This window comes from Myxocyprinus asiaticus, chromosome 20 (assembly GCF_019703515.2).
Source record: "Myxocyprinus asiaticus isolate MX2 ecotype Aquarium Trade chromosome 20, UBuf_Myxa_2, whole genome shotgun sequence".
NCBI lineage: Eukaryota > Metazoa > Chordata > Actinopteri > Cypriniformes > Catostomidae > Myxocyprinus > Myxocyprinus asiaticus.
Window position 1 is genome coordinate 13,141,640 of NC_059363.1, and position 12,198 is coordinate 13,153,837.

Genomic DNA, 12,198 nt, shown 5'->3' on the forward strand with positions numbered 1-12,198 from the left:
ATCAACATTTATTTGAGGTCCTGCTCACCATTCTGGATGTCCTTCATATCTAAATGAAGACTGGACATGAGTATCCCCACTGCCTGAGAACGCTTGTTACTCAGTAGCTTGACAGCCTGAAAAAAAGAGAGATGGATATTTTATTACACTGTGGTAAATCAATAACCACTTTATTTTAGACAAAAAGCATAAAATCCTGAGTTATTTTAAAGCAAAAGATTGTCCTGACTGTTATTGCCGGCGACAAAAATATATAAACACACTATTTCATCTTGGCTGACCTCATAAATGAAATAGCACACAGAGGTACTTTGGTCTAATAAGGAAGCCAAAAACAAAGCCAGTGAATGAGAATTTATGACTGTTTCCTCATATGGTATTATGGAGAAATCTCTCTCTCTTTCACTCATTCTTTTATGCATAGCATTCACATATAACAAAATGACTTTCCCCAGTTTCTGACTACTGCCAAAGAACACCACAATCATAATGCAAATGATGGACCTGTCTGGTCAAATTAAACCGAGGTAGATTTTGACACTTTTAGATGGCTCCTCCAAATCGGGCGATTTGGGTTTTCAAAATGAGTTCTCTCTCTCTCTCTCTCTCTCTCTCTCTCTCTCTCTCTCTCTCTCTCTCTCTCTCTCTCTGTGTGTGTGTGTGTGGGCAGGTTTAAGTGTTTTACGAGGACTTTTTTTTTAGGTTACAAACGGGTAATTACAAGGGTATTATGCTATAAATGTGGTTTATGAGGACATTTCTAGTGTCCCCATAATTGAAATCGCTTAAAAAAAAACACACTAAACGAAGTTTTATTGAAAATGCAAAAATGCAGAAAGGTTTCTGTGAGGGTTAGGTTTAGAGGTAGGGTTAGGATTAGGGGATAAAATCTATAGTTTGTACAGTATAAAAATTATTATGTCTATGGAGAGTTCTCATAATGATAGCTGCACCAACATGTGTGTGTGTGTCTGTGTGAGTGTGGATGCATGGGTATACCTTACAAACAGGCTATATTTTCATTAATACTCACAAGTTTCTACATCTGTACAGCATTACATGACTTTTCAGGGTTTTATCATGCAAACTGTCTAACTGCTAAAACACAGTTTGCTGTCAACAAACTAATTTAAGCACCGCCATTAAGATATATAAGAAAAAGACAAATAGTCTAGATAAATAGTCGACAACACTAATCAACAATTCGGTTGTTGGACGCCTAATTCACTAGTTCAGTGGTTCTCAATCTTGACTCCAAGGCCCCCCTTTGTCCAAGACAATTTGTAAAAGCCTCCCCCTATTTAGGCCATTATTTTATATTTCCTCTGATACTTCTTCTGTAATAATGAGAAAGCTGTTGATTTTCAAATTTTATTAACAGAAACTAGTAGTCAGTAGATTAAAATAAATAACACAATTCATTTTGTGATTCCAGAAGTTTCAAGAATTGTATGTTCTTTAATGAAAACTGTTATTGTAGGGAGTTGTTGAATTAAAATAAGACATATGATGTCTGATTAGGCCTACATGTTTTTCATCTTGATTTTAAGCATTTGTTTTATTAATTATACTTAGATTATATATATATATATATATATATATATATATATGTATATTATAAACGTATCTTAAATAATTTTAAGTAATCTTGAGGCCCCCTTGGAAGTTAATAGAGGCCCCCAGTGAGCCGTAGTTGACTGGATTAGTTGACCATTATTACCCTTTCCCTACCCCAAACCAGCATAAATCAGATAATGCTAGTTTAGTTTTCAGCAGGGGCCTCTCCCTGGTAGAAGGTCTTAAATGGTTAGTTCACCAAAAAAATGAAAATTCTCTCATCATTTACTCACCCTCATGCCATCTCAGATATAACTTTCTTTCTTCTCCAAACACAAATTAAGATTTTTAGAAGAATATCTTAGCTCTGTAGGCCCATGCAATGCAAGCAGATGGTGACAAGACCTTTGAAGCTCAAAAAGGCAGATAAAGGCAGCATTAAATAATCCATAGGACTCCAGTGGGTTAATCAATGACATCTGAAGTGATCCAATCGGTGAGAACAGACCAAAATGTAACTCCTTTTTCACTATAAATCTTGACAGTAGTCCCCTTGGCGATCACAATTTCAATCTCTATTACACTTGCTATAGTGCCATCTAGCACCCTGTGCGTGCGTCAAGCAATAGGAAGAGTAATCGAGCAATCTTTATCATGCAATGGCAAGATGTACAGTGAAAAAGGAGTAACATTTTGGTCTGTTCTCACCCAAAACCGACTGGATCACTACAGAAGATATTGATTAAACTACTGGAGTCATGTGGATTCCTTTAATGTTGTCTTTATCTGCTTTTTGGAGCTTCAAATGTCTGGCCACCATTCACTTGCACTGAAATGACCTACAGAGCTGAGATATTCTTCTAAAATCTTTGTTTGTGCTCTACAGAACAAAGAAAGTCATACACATCTGGGATGGCACGAGGGTGAGTCAATGATAAAAGAATTTTCATATTTGGGTGAACTATCCTTTTAAGGTAGAACAAACAAACTAGCAGCATCAAGTACAAGCCCATTCACAGCTAACATATAATTCTGCTCTTCCTTTGTTGCTCAATTTTCCGGCCCGTTCCTCTGAGCCTCAGATGTCGCACTGTTGCACCCCTCATCTAAACCAACAACTATTTCGGAAATTTTCGTCAACATGATTCAGAACAAATTCCAAAGCACCTTCTCTGTAATTCAGTCTCTTCTGAACATCAATTCTTCTCTACATTAACACCAAGAGAGGTTTATTCATATTTGCCCAAAGTATGAACACATCCTCCGCTGAGTACCATCGGAACATATCTCCTTTCATTACCACCCGCTAACGACATGCTAATTTTGATTGTTGGAAAGCATTTGAAGCCATGAAAAGCTTCTAGTGCAAGCCACACTTGAAAGCATGTGATGCCGAGCCCAGTGTGATCAACAGAAGGCTGCGGGCACTCATTATCTCCACAGGGCTCACGACCACTAAATACAGCACGACTGCAGAGTGCTGCGCAACAGTAATGATGTCGGAAACACACTCGGGCCTGTGATGAGTTGGATCTCTAACCAGATGTTGCATGGGAATCAAGGCTCTTACCCACAAAAAGGAATTGATTCTATACTTTAGCACCATCTTGGTGAGAACAGTGGATTTTGCTTTAGTGTAAAAGGAGGATAGCCGCTGCCCTCCACTCATGCAATAACTACATGTACATCAACACCGAAACTGAGAAGAAGTTTTTTTTTTTTTTTTTAGCCAAATGTGGATTCTAAAATAGGCTCACTCTGTTTTCTCTAGTCGTCTGTTACAGGACAGATTATATACCTTATTTCCTTTATTAGCAATTTGGACTAAATGTATATTTACCATGTAGTGACTTTGCAGGGCGTAATAAATGTGGATTCTAAAATAGGCTCACTCTGTTTTCTCTAGTCGTCTGTTACAGGACAGATTATATACATTATTTCCTTTATTATGCAATTTTGACTAAATGTATATTTATCATGTAGTGACTTTGCAGGGCATATAAAATTCAGTGGTCATATAGTTACAACCATCTGAAGGACTAGATTAACTACAGCATAAGCAGTGGGTTTAGGAGATGAATAGGACTCTATTAATAGGAAAATTAACATGGTTATATGGGTTCAAATGGCACTCTGAGCTTTTTTTAAATTTATTTACACATCTGATTCATGTAAAAATTCTGTCATCTAAGGCCTTGTTCAGACTACCACTAAAAATCCAATTTTTTGCATATCCAGATTGTATCCAGATGAGTTTTTGATAGTCTGGACAGCAAAATTCCACATGAAATCAGATTTTTCCGAATCTGATTCAAACAGGGGGAGGTGGTTTCAAATGTGATTGAAATCTGATTTTTTCAGATGCGTCTCAGTCCAGACGCTCTGGCTGCTCAAATCGGATTTCAAATGGTCTTTTGCGTCACTCTTAACGCGAAACACAACGATGACGTCAAAAAATGGTGATGGAAATGCTGGAAGTATTCATAACGGCATGTCCATGGATTCAAGCGCAGAGGAGAACACCACTCAGTGGACTGACACAGAAGTCAATTGCCTGCTGGCACTCTGGGGCAAGGCTTCCGTCCAGGCAAAACTCGAAGGCAGTTATCGCAATAAGGCCATTTACCAAGAAATATCTCGGGGCATGGAGGAAAGGGGGTTCCGTAGGTCATGCGTTTTTCTTGTGCGACTCGGAGTTCTGCACTTGGAGAGCGAGATGATGCACCTCCATTTTTCCCGCATCTGTTTTGAAAGCATCATCACGTGGGTATGCCTACGTTGTTACCAAAGCAACCCATGCAGATAGGTTGGTTATGTCTGAACATGCAAATCTGATTTGATCACTTGCAATTAATAGTGTGGACAGTCTGCCTGAAAAGAAAAGAATCAGATTTGCCTGCAGTCTGAACATAGCCTAATAAGGCCTTTATTTTTGAAAAGATCTGTAATTTTGATCAATATGTGTACACTGTAACAGTAGGCCTAAAGCAACTTTTCTTCAGTGAATACTGCTAAATAGGTTATCTAATGCATTACATTTTCAAAAAAACATTATTTAGTATGTTGTGTAATTTGAATTATGGGGACACTAGAAATGTCCTCATAAACCACATTTATAGCATAATACCCTTGTAATTACCAGTGTGTAACCTAAAAAAAAGTCCCCGTAATCCACCCAAACCTGCCCCCAAACAACACACACACACACACACACACACACACACACACACACACACACACATAAAGTGTGGCATGACCACACTAGGCTGACTGGAGTCGCTGGGTTGGCTGGTGGTTTTAGGGTTGTGGATTTAACTCAATACAGAAACCCCCCCATTCCTCAGATTTTACAGACCACAATGAGAGAGAGACAGCAACAACAGAACATTTTCAAAAGTCTTCTAAAATTGAAAAATTGTCAATATTTACATGGAAAACATCCACTTTTAATTGTATTTGTTGATAATTTCATGAAGAAATACCTGGGCCAAATTCAGTTGCTCAAAAAATCCACTACAAATTACAATGTACAACACTAAATTACTAATTACTTCTCTAAAATGATGATCAGATTACTTTACAAATTACTTCATCAAAAAAGTAATCACATCACTAATGACTTTCAAGTTACTTCCTAAAACACTTTGGACAGAATTTTATTTTTTTTATTTTTTTTATTTTTTTCATGCAACAGATTCTAAAATCTATATTTCCTCCTTGTTCACTGTCGCACATACAGAAAGTTATACCACACATTTCTCCCTTACAATGACTCTTTAAGGAGTGCATGCCCTTAAGCTGCCACAGAAACCCAAACAGATGCACATAATTCATGTTTTAAATGTATTCTACATAATATTATTATGTGGAACCCAAGTAATGTACTTAAAAGCAAGTAACTTGAACTCAATCTTAAATTGAAAGTCAGTAACTGTAATCCGATTACAAGAATTTAAAATGTAAAATGTTACACTACTTTTGTCAAAAAATTTATTAGATTACAATAACTAGTTATAATATATATATATATATATATATATTTTTTTTTTTTTTTTTTTTTTACATAAAAAAAATGAAGCCTATTTTAGGGGGAAAAGAGAAAGCAGAGAGAGAGAGAGAGAGAGAGAGAGAGAGAGAGAGAGAGAGAGAGAGAGAGAGAGACTAACAGCTACTTTAGATGTGGTATAGCCCTGGGTTGTTTCTGATGATAAACAGTCTTATCAAAAGAGTCTCACAGTCACACTTTGGTTGAGAGAACATTAAGTTGGAGCTTATATTGCATTTACTCAATTTGTGTAATGCTCTGATTCACAAGCTGTGCGTGTGAATTCAGTGTTAACATTTTTGTGTGTGGTTATGTGTGAATATGGGTAGGGCTGTTAATATGGAGTAATTTTTGTTTCATATTAACATACAAATGGAAAGAGGTTTACAATAAAAAGTTTGTTCACAAATAAATTGAATCAGATCCACAAAATAAATGTAAGGAGTTTCACAAAAAATAAATGAATTCACAAATAAAAGAATGAGATTTGCAAATACAATTTTTTATTTACAAATATATTTTTTAACTCACAATCACACATTGCTTCCTGTGCATTTTCCTGCGATTTTGAAACAAATCTAGCGTCAAGATGTGCACACAAATCTACAAATAGGTGGACTCCACCCATCGTCTACTCAAGCCAAACAGACAATGGCCACATTACTCAGATCAGTCATAGCACATTCTGTCTTCAAACAATCACATTTCATTTTACTATCGGGATGGGACCAGAGTCACAGAGCTCTCATGAGCATGGAATCAAGCATATACAGATAAGCTCCAAAGCCGCAAACCTTTAAAGAAACGGATGCCATCAGAGGAATACTGTGACTTAAGGTTTGTATAATTTTCTCTCTGTTATAAACATGTAGTGTCTTGTTAAATGTGAAAATTGCCCATTTGTAGAGTGTCCTGATCATTAGCTTTATACTAGCTAACCTGGCTGACTGTATGTGTCTTCTAGTTTAATTTTAACCAAGTTTCTTGACTGAAATGTGTTGTCAAAACCTTTACTCTTAATGTTACATGGCAGATCCAAACAGACACACTACTAGACACTACAAAAGATCAGTAGTCCAGGTAGTGACTTTATAAAACATGAATCATATTAGATGATCTTAAGAGCACAAACCATACATTAATACCCTATATTACACAGTGTACACGGTCTGCTATGCCAATAATTTGGTTTCACATTATGTTAATATATAAAAATAAAAATAAAATAATTTAAGTATTATTTCAAAGGATTTATATTTTTTAGCACTTAGTGTTATGGCAGACCAGTCCAATGTTACTCAGAAGAAATAATTACGTTAACGCTGTAAAACAATGCGTGTTTCACTTACTTACTCAGGAAATATATGGGCTGTGAGATATCGGTTGAATAATAATAATAATAATAATAATAATAATAATAATAATAAAAGAGTTGCAAGGATACTGGAGAACTGGTGCTCTCTGCTCCACATCACAAAGAGATGGAAACATTTGTGAGACTTTTGTGCTACTGGTGGTAAGACATCACAAAGCTCCATGGCCCAATCTTGTTTGTGTAGCATGTTCTTTTCTATACAGTAATCAGGGTTGGGAGGGTTACTTTTAAAATGTATTCCACTACAGATTACAGAATACATTCTGTAAAATATAATTTGTAACATATTTCATTAGATTACTCAAGGTCAGTAACGTATTCTAAATACTTTGGAGTACTTCCTCAGCACTGGTAGATTTTTTCACTTGTTTTGACTATAAAAACTCTGCCAGTACAGTAAGACAAAATACACATGTTAAAAATACATTCTCTGAAACACCTACATATATTATGCAGTGTTGTTTCTAAAACAAGATAAATCAAATTGATCTTGTTTTAAGGATTTTTAGATATTTTTACAGGAAAACAATACAAAAAATTATCATCAAGAATACGATTTTGCCCTAATATCAAAGGTCTTACTAGAAAAAAAGAAATTATGATCTAACGTGAATTTTCTTGATAAAACAATATGATCGTGCCTGGTAACATGTGCATGTAAAATGGCTAGAAATAACATTTTAGCTTAGCGTAAAGCTGACAATTTACACAAGGTTTATTTCTATTTCTTCTGCTCCAAACTTACTTCAAACTTACTTCTCTGTCTGCTCGTATGAATGTAACACATCATAAGAAAGTGTTTCACCACTGTTCAAATGCACTTTGGATCACATCATTTATATGTATAAATGTTTTCCATCTGAAAGGACTAAATATTAAATTAAACAAATGACAATAAAATGCAAAGTAATCTCTTCAGTAATCAAAATACTTTTTGAATGTAACTGTATTCTAATTACCAATGATTTAAATTGTAACTGTAGTGGAATACGGTTACTTATATTTTGTATTTTAAATACGTAATCCCGTTACATATATTCCGTTACTCCCCAACCCTGAGAGTAATGGACTTGTTTTTAACGTGTAACTGTTATTTTTTCCAATCATTTGTGCAGAATGCTCTTACCCTGACTAGGAGTATCCGTCCCAGACAACTGATACAACACCATGATGTGGCAATGAGGATGATCATGTACAACAAACTCAAGCAAAATGCAAGCACTCCAGTTGTAATGTTCAATTCCAGTGTTTGTGTGTAAATACATGTTCTCAAATTTACTGTCTTTTGTAGTTACATGGATGACAACCTGTAATTTGTAACCAAAAAATCATACCTTTTAGCCAACAGACTTGCTTTAAAGTATTTTAAAAAACAGTGTGGCAGAGAGAAAATGTGCCCTGTCACTTTAAGGATCCACCACCAATCCCAAACCTGAGAGTATAAAATGGCTGCTCATTTGAGTGCACCAGGTATGTGAGACAGAAGTGTTAGACAAGTGTGCGGTGAACAGAGTTAGTGCTTGGAGAAAGTTTGCCCAGTGTATGTGTGATATCAGTAGCACCATTGGAGTGAGAAAAGAACAAAGAGGACTAAAAAAGGTACTAACTAGTGCTCAACATTGTTTGCCTGGATACAAACAATAGACTAAACCATCTAACCATTGACTCAATGTTTAAAACGGATTGGCATGAGTAGCAGAGGATTGCTGACCCACTGAAGTGCTCACACTGTCACAAAGAAAGTGAAACACCAAAAAAAAAAAAAAAGAAAAAAAAGAAAGTGAAAGTGGAGATTTATAGTAAAAAAAAGGACTTAAATATTTATCTGTTTCTTACCCACACCTATTATATCACTTCTGAAGATATGGATTTAACCACTGGAGTCTTATGGATTACTTTTATGTTGCCTTTATATGCTTTTTGGTCTAGTCATCATTCACTTGCACTGTATGGTCCTACAGAGCTGAAATATTTTTCTAAAAATCTTTGTGTTCAGCAGAAGAAAGTGCATACACATACTCTAAAGTGCTCTGTAGCAGAGTTAAGATGGATACAAGTGTCTGAAGTGCCAGGTGATCACCTAGGTTTGCTGACCTACTCCATACCCTCGTTTTTGACTTCCTCTGCATCCTTGAAGCCTCAATCCACACCAAGGTACATGTGAACTCCAGGAATAATGATAGGGACTGACAGCCTCACTTTCATTTCAGCCTCATTAGCAGCATTTACATTTTACAATGTATTCTCATATTCAACAGAAGAAACTAAATAGTACAGGTTTTAAAAAAACATGAGGGTGAGTAAATTACAGCCGGGAATGCTGTCCTGGGACAAGGGGGGCCCACTATGGTCCACTTTGGTATTTCCATCTTTGTTGGTCCTGAAACAACATTTGCATCAACCAATCAGGTTTTAGGGTTAGGTTAGGCTTTGAGCTGAAGAACAAAATTCATGATGTTGGTGTATTAAAGCCCTCTTACCTGTTTGGCCTTGATTTTGATATGGTATCTGAGATAGGTTTCTTCTTCTCCTTGACTGCATTTTTGGCAAACAGCTCAACAAATTCGTTAAAGTCTACTGATGGTTCTTCAACTTTATCCCATACCAGAGCACTTTTGGCATCCCTATGGACAAGAAAAAAGAAAATCAGTTTGTCTTATCGTATGATCATAATCACAATCAAGCCTGAGCTGAATTTAAATGAGGTGAAACGCAAATATTCAACACACACTGAAAATACATGTAGCATTCAATCAACGAGGCATGTGATTACTTTTTGGCATGTAGCTGAATCTGAGTCCAGTAGAGTGGTTTTATGGGTCGTGGAGGCTCAATGACAGCCTTCAGAGGGGCAGACTCCTGAGCCATGCCCGGCGGCACCAACCCCATGAAGGTGGTGGTGGACCACGGGGTGGTGGGGGCCCGAAACCAGGGGGAGGAGGCAGTGGAGGAGGTCCACAGCCAGGAGGTGGAGGAGGAGGTGGTGGAGCCATACCTGGGAGTGGTGGAGGAGGGGGTGGAGCCATTCCTGGAAGTAGTGGAGGAGGGGGTGGAGCCATACCTGGGAGTGGTGGAGGAGGGGGTTGGCCCATATATGGGAGTGGTGGAGGAGGTGGAGGCGGAGGTATTGATACACCTGCCGCTAAAGGCTTGGATTTTGACTGTGGTGTTGGTATGGTTGATGATAAACTTGAACAAGCAGGAAGTAGTGAAGGTGTAGGGGGAGGGATTTCCTGCTGTCTTTGACAGCTACATATATAGGGCAGTCCCACTGGTGAAGTAGTGCTGTCACCTAATTTGGGAGTCTGTGATTGGTATGATAAAGGCACTGGAAATTTAAAGACTTCTTTTACAGACGAGGTCTGAATGGCTTTCACTTGTTGTAGTACTCATTCATTAACTTGTGTCTGTGATTGTTTAATAGTCTGATTAAAACCACCCACTTCAATGTCCTTCATTCCAAGCTTTGCACTGTCCAAAACTTTTCTTTGTTTTTCCATATCCGATATTTTCACAAGTAATTCTTCAATTGTTCTCTCAAGCTCCTGAATGGAATCAGAACCCCCTTCCGGAAAGGAATTCCAGATTGCCCTGTGGATCCATCCTGTGGAGAGCAGATATAGAAAAGAGATTTCACATCTTTAAAAATAAACACAAGTACTGAATGAAAAACACAGACACCTCCTGTCACTGCAGCGTTACATACAACTGCACTGCCCTGACTTAGTGTCTTGTTTTGGTGGATGTTATTTTCTCCTCAGAGACTAGATCTCACTTTTCTAAGGAATGAGATGGTGTGAGTGTGCAGGTCTGTTCAATTTCACATACCTGTACATTTTCACTATTCTATGATATTTTGTAGTATTAGTAGAGTAAGTCAGTGTTTCAAAACTGAAAAACATAACTAGATGTAGTGTACTAAAAGTTATCAGATGATGTACTTATTTAACTGGGGGAAAAAAAAGCAAGGTGTGGAATTTTGGACACTTTATGCACTTAACTTCATTCATCCAATGGTTGCAGCTTTCCCTACAAAATGGAACAGGAAGGGTTATCAGATCGTGATGTTGGTCTAACAAAAAAAATCGGTCAAGATGGCAGACATGACAACTACCAAAACATCTATGGAGAAGACAGAACCTTACAAATGTGAGTTTGTACACATTTTTAAATGCTTTGCCATCACCCCACACTGTGTAATTCCTTGAAATATGTAAAAGTATATTTTTTGAGCAATAGTATTGAACCAGGACTCAGTTTAGCTAACATGTTAGCTAACAAGCTAATGACAACACCAAATAAGAGGACATGCACTTTAAAATGTAATTTCCCTCAACTGGAAAAACGGCGGATGCTTCCGTGTAAAAAATGTTGCTACTGTTCCATTTGATACAATACTACTCTTCGAAAATGTATACACTAGAGTGCATAGTGTATTGCAATCCAACTCTGTCGAACGCACCTGCCTGTAATTTTCAAGTAATCCTGAAGACATTGATTAGCATTTTCAGATATGTTTGATTAGGGTTGGAGCTAAACCCTGCAGGACAGTGGCCCCTGAGGACTGGAGTTGAATAAACCTGGAGTATAGTCCAAGAACAGTATATGGTTGTGACGAGGAGAAGGGCTGAATTGGGCTAATCAGCCGGGAGGGGGATAAAGACTAGCTGACTGCACTTTGGCTGATCAGGAAAGTGTCGTTGCTTGCTTCCCGGACGAAGTGGAGAGAACAAATCCAGGGAAATTAATTACATTACAGCCCAGCATGTAAAAATCAACACACAACACACAAGAGATGCACTTGGCTTACACACTGATAAACACATAATACTCACATATGCACAGTACAAACAGAAACACGAACGTCCAGGCGCACACTCATACAATCTGGCAGCGGGGGTCAAGGAAGTCCAACAAGTCTAGACTCCAGAAGTCGTCTCGGAGGACTCCTAAAAGGCGAGCCGCAGAGTCTCTGGGAATGAGGAGGGAACGTTTTGAGCTTTTACTATTACACAGCTTCAAACAGCTTCAAAGAGCATGTGTGGGTGTGTGTGGGTCTGTGTGAATGGATGGGGGGCTACGTAGAACATGTCACACAAATGGAGTCTGGTTACATGTAGAGACAGTAGGGCACTGTCAGGCTTAGATAGGTTTGGGGAGACGTTTTCAATCACAAAAACCTCTTCCACAGGCAGGCCAAGGGAGGTTTGGAAAGTTCTGG

The 12,198-nt window shown here is 37.7% G+C and overlaps 1 pseudogene; it reads right to left on the reverse strand.

Annotated features, from left to right (window-relative positions):
- Window positions 1-12,198, reverse strand: part of LOC127411038 (formin-2-like) — an 83,552-nt pseudogene that overhangs the window by 51,530 nt on the left and 19,824 nt on the right.